The 5733-nt window shown below is 37.1% G+C and overlaps 1 pseudogene; it reads left to right on the top strand.

Moving 5' to 3' along the window:
* Positions 1 to 2938: 2938 nt before the first annotated feature.
* LOC118541959 (small ribosomal subunit protein uS3 pseudogene) lies at positions 2939 to 3751 on the top strand (annotated as a pseudogene).
* Positions 3752 to 5733: the final 1982 nt, after the last annotated feature.

Below are 5733 nucleotides of genomic sequence, written 5' to 3'. Positions count from 1 at the left end.
TCACTTCTCTAGGAGGTCAGGGAGAAAATTGTGGCCAACACATGGAATTAACTGATACATTCCACTGAATGACACCATTAATCCAAAGAGACTCTAGAAGAATTAAATAGTTTCAAAATATGAAGACAATTATGACCAATACTATGATTGCTATTACTGCAAAAATGTCCTTCTGTAGTCTTTCCCTTATGTCAAAAATACAGTGATAAAGTTGAAGAGGAAAATACAAGAGGAGAATGCTTTAAAAGAAAATTTGAAACTTACAAATAAAGGGAATAAGGATATTAGATTGTTCTGCTATTGAATAAGCCACCCTTGAGATTCTGCTGCTCAAAAGTGATCTGGTCTATCAAGATTCACATAGGGAAGGATCACAGAATCTCAGCTGAAACCCTCTTGTTTTTAAATTCAGATTTTTATTTTCGGCTCATTTCTCAACACAAACTGAGAGGCCTTCTTTTAAGTGCTGGAGTAGGGAAAGGGTTGGGGACATAGAGAGTAAGGGAGGGGACATGTTAGGGGGAGATCTGGTTGGTTAGCAGACAAATCAAGGGAAGTGAGAGCGATCGGTGCTACCTAACGGCCCCACAACCTGCTCTCTCATAGCACAAAATACTGGAGAAAAAAATGAGTATGTTTTCTAAGCAGCTGAACAAGCGCAGTCATGAAATGTTCACATGCAGGAATAGGAATCTGGGGCTACTGTTTCAATTGTGAAAAATCTGGGGGTGGACAAAGAGAATAAAAATCTGTGCTTTTGTTTTATTTTGAGGATGTTGATAAAAAGCTAAATTACCAATAGAAGAACACAGCAGGTCAGAGGGTCGGGGCAGAAATCTGGTGACAGAGAGAGGCTTTCTTTATTTAAATTTAGTTTGCAACTACAATTTAACCTGATTATACATCTCAATAATCTGTTTATCAGTAGGACCTGTCACATCTGTTAAAAAAGATATTTATTATTCAGAAACTTACAAGAAGTCTTCAGAAATTAGCAGAGAGTATATGAGAAGATTTGCTTTAATTTCTTGATTCAGTGGTTTAATAAATACTTACAAAGCACCTACTACATGCAAAGCATTATAAACCACTATAAAATATTTGTCACTTAATATATTTTTTCTGTATTCCAGAACATTTAATTGGATAAGAGTCTCTCATGCTGTGTGTGTGTGTGTGTGTGTATGTTTTAGATGTTTTGTTTATAAAAATGGAAAGACTTATCAATGTGTTTTATAAAGATAAATTTTCTAGAAAAAAGCCATGACTTGCTGAAAAATTTTTGGACAGCCACACAGTAACACAAAAAGTCAGCCTCGTAAACAAGGATTTCTGGAAGTTTGATTTATAAGGTCCTCCACCCATTTTCCTGTCACACAGGATATAATGGCTTTTGTTGAAATGCAGTGTGACACTAAATAACTGGCAGTTACTGACTGTGTTGCTTATTACTTGGATCACTCTATAGAGCTACATTTACAGGAAATCCAATAGCTTTTAATAGATATGCTGTATTGCTATCAAATAATAAATACAATTAAGTTTTTGTTATTAAACTATTTAGGCATGGAGACTAATATTTCATGCATGTCAAGGATGGCTTTATTTTTAAAAAATTCTGTATTCATAGTCTAGGTGCATAGTTAATCACTTTCTATGAATCAGAATTAAGACCCATGATTCTGTTTTATTTAATCATTGCCTCTTAACATAAGTTCTGCTATGAGCTGTCATTTAACAGTGGACCTTCTTCAGGTTTGTTGATGACTTAGTGGGAGTGCAACAATACATTTTAACCTAATAGCTTACTCAAGTCACATTTGGTTGTTATTTTACAGAATTTTGTATTTGGAACCAAGATTTTACATGCTGTTGGTGAACATATCTACTGTATTATGTGTTATGATGGACTTTTGTTTTTTGGACCATAAGTTATCAAAAATATTTAATCATATCTATTCTCCTGTTTTGACTGAGTCCACAATTGTAGGGCAGGTTTGGGTACAGATTTAGGATTATTTAACTTTATGTGCTATATTCATTGAACACTATTCTATTAGCTAAGTGACTGCTATTCTCAGGTAGGAAGGTTTGTACACATATCCATCCATTCATTCATTCATTTAACCTTCAGAATTTATTGAGCACCTACTATATCCCAACTCATTTTTAGGTAGTAAATAAGATAGATACAGTCTCTGTCACCATGAAGCTTATCATTTGTTGGGAGGAGATAAGCAAGAAACAATAAATGGATAAATAAGAAAACATGTCATATAGTAATAAATATTACACAGATAATTATGATAGAGTGGCTACTTTTCATTTGGATAGTCAGAAAAGACCTGTCTGAGAAAACGCATTTAATGTGTTTTTTGAATGAAGGCAGCCTTGCGAAGTTCACATAGGTATCATCTAACTTTATATGAAACGCAAAGTCAAAAAGTAAACTTAAATCAAATAAAATCTTTTTGAGCCACAAATTTTTCCTTTTCCATTCCTGCATGAATATACACACCTTTGGTCAATATACACACCTCTGGTGAATGTGTGCAGATAAGGAACAAAAATGATATTGGAAAAAATACACCCAGAAGTAAGTTGCATTACAGGTGAGTTATTTGCAGAGGTGGATATAAAGAATGAGCCACGGCATGAAAACATGGAGGTTGTAGAAAGGAGAACATGGGAACAACAAGAAAATTAAACAGCAATTTCCTTTTATTTTCCACCTCTCTACCTATTGGGCCTAGAGATATAAAGGATCAGCAAAAGGATGCCCTGAGTACCATGGGCTATCTGTGTAGGGAGAGGAGGGGACTGCTGAGAGATTCAAGTCATTTGCATCCATGATTAGTAGCATCACTTAGAATCTAAGACTACATTTTACATTATAAAAAAGTAACTTTAGCCTTTTTTTCTTTCCGGGGCGCGTGGCGGCAAAATGGCGGTGCAAATTTCCAAGAAGAAGTTTGTCGCTGATGGCGTCTTCAGAGCTGAACTGAATGAGTTCTTCACTCGGGAGCTGGCTGAAGGTGGCTACTCCGGGGCTGAGGTCGGAGTTACACCAACCAGGACAGAAATCATCATCTTGGCCACCAGGACGCAGAATGTTCTTGGTGAGAAGGGCCGGCGGATCCGAGAATTGACTGCCGTGGTCCAGAAGAGGTTTGGTTTCCCTGAGGCGGTGTAGCGCTTTGTGCCGAAAAGGTGGCCACAGGAGGTGTGTGTGCTGTTGCCCGGGCAGAATCCCTGCGCTACAGACTCCTAGGCCGCCTTGCTGCGCGGAGCGCCCGCTCTGGTGCGCTGCGGCTCATCACGGAGAGTGGGGCCGAAGGCTGTGAGGTCGTGGTGTCCGGGAAACTCCGAGGACGGGGGCTAAATCCGTGGAGTCTGTGGATGGCCTGATGATTCAGTGGGGACCCTGTTAACTACCACGTTGACACTGCTGTGCGCCATGTTCTGCTCAGACAGGGTGTGCTGGGCATCAGAGTGAAGGTCATGCTTCCCTGGGACCCAAGTGGTAAGACTGGCCCTAAGAGGCCCCCTGCCGGATCATGGGAGCATCGTGGAACCCGAAGACGGGATACTGCCCACCACCCCCATCTCGAACAGAGAGGTGGGAAGCCAGAGCCGCCTGCTGTGTGGCAGCCGGTACCCACAGCGTAACAGGGTCTCTTTGGCAGCTGGATCCGGAGACTGGATTTTAATCTGTAAAGACCTTTAATAAAATCTTTGAGAAAGAAAGAAAAAAAAAGTAACTTTAAAAGATCAAAATAATTACGTGTATCTAAGAGTTAAACAATCTTTAAACCACAAGAATAGCAACAATCTAGTTATATATATCCTGACTCCCTTCATAATAGATTATTGTTTTTGGGGGGGGAGTATTAGTACTTATATGAAAATACCAGTTTCTTTTTCAAACTGTGGCTTCTCTATCTTTTGTATGAGTCTAAATGTGGAGTCCCAAGCCTTGTAAGGATGCATTTTTTATCTCAGATTTGTATCTAAATGGCTCTTTATAATTGGACAAGATAAAATTGTGTGAACAAATTTGATTATTACATGGAATGCCTAAGACTCAATTAAAATCTATGAACCAACTTGTTTCCAATTTCTTGTTTGTGGTACATAAACTGAAGTTGCAGAAAAATTAACCAGGTAAAGTTGGGTTGTGCTCAGAGTTCAGCATCACACCAGAGAGAATTCAAAACACTAATGTGAAGTGTTCACACACAAAAATATGTCTGGTCTTTAGAAATGGGAGTGTGGAATTCATTAATATTTTGAGAATGTGTGGGTTCAATTTAAAATGTCTGTTTATGAGGATTACCTTTAATCTAGCCTTTCCTAGAAGAAAGGGGGAAGCGAAAGATACTGCATTATCTTGAACAGAAAAAACAAATCTTGTGATACAAGATTTCAAGACTGTGCTACACTGAGAGTGATAGGTAGCAGAGCATCTTGGTGTGTTTTTATTGAATGTCATCATGTTTTGTTGTTGAAGTTACCAATCTGTTTTCAGGAAATATTTACTTTAATAATCTTTATTGTGCCCCTTTTTGAAAAAATAAATCTATGCAAATTAGACAATAAATAAATCTCATAAAAATTAGACAAGTAAGTTATACAAATTAGACAGTAAATAAAAATAAAAACAATAGTCTTGTCATTAAGTGATAACCTGTTAGTAATGTTTAGAGCCTTTAAAACAGATTTTGATGCCTATGTATACACATGGATATTTATAAAACTGTGACCATGTTATGCATACCATATTCTTATAATCTATTTTTCCTTATGTAATTTCTCTATGTAATCTATTTTTTATGAACATATTTTCACACCATTGAATATACTGAAATCATCACTTTTAATTACTATATTTTAGGGGCGCCTGGGTGGTTCAGTGGGATAAGTGTCCAACTTTTGATTTTTGCTCAGGTCATGATCTCAGGGTCGTGAGATCGAGTCCAGTGTCAGGTTCCTCGCTCAGCGCAGAGTCTGCTTAATTCTCTCCCTCTCCCTCTGCTCCTCCCCCTGCTCTCTCTTGCTCTCTAAAATAAATAAATAAAATCTTTAAAAATTACTACATTTTATTGCCTGAAATGAAATACACATCCTCTTCCATTAGTCACTTAAGTTATTTTCAATTTTTGTTATTAAAAATAATGTTCTAATGGACCTAATCAGGGGTAAGCAGTGCAATAAAAGTACACATGATGGAGGCTCAACCCAGTCTAGAAGGTCAGTGAAAACTTCTCAGAAGCTTAAACCTCTAAGCTGACATATAAACGCTGAAACCTGAGAAAATCATCTGTAAGTGATGAAGAAAGATACAACCTAGGTTGAATATGCTTTCGCTTTATTCTTAATATTCTTTAATCATTAAATTAGTAGAACATTCTTTAAATGCTTTCTTGTTCTCCCTGTCCTTCAGAATTCAGCAATAAGTTATTTTACTCTTTTCTCTCTTTTTTTCTCTCTCTCTCTAAGCCATATTAATAACAATGTAGTTATTTGTATAGGTACAATATAAATGGTCTTCCTTTTCTTAGGATATAACTGAACAAACCGATTATACAACCAAATTTCTTGCATTTTCTGGAGTCCCATATATGAGAATAGTCTCATTTACTAAGGCATAACAAGTTCATCATTAATGAATAAGGATTATACTTCATTTGTGGAATCAATGCCTATAAAGCCCTACCAGGAAACTGGTCAGAT

Source organism: Halichoerus grypus, chromosome 2, assembly GCF_964656455.1.
Source record: "Halichoerus grypus chromosome 2, mHalGry1.hap1.1, whole genome shotgun sequence".
NCBI classification, from domain to species: domain Eukaryota; kingdom Metazoa; phylum Chordata; class Mammalia; order Carnivora; family Phocidae; genus Halichoerus; species Halichoerus grypus.
The sequence above is the reverse complement of the archived record's forward strand: the minus strand, read 5'-3'. Positions and strand labels throughout refer to the sequence as shown.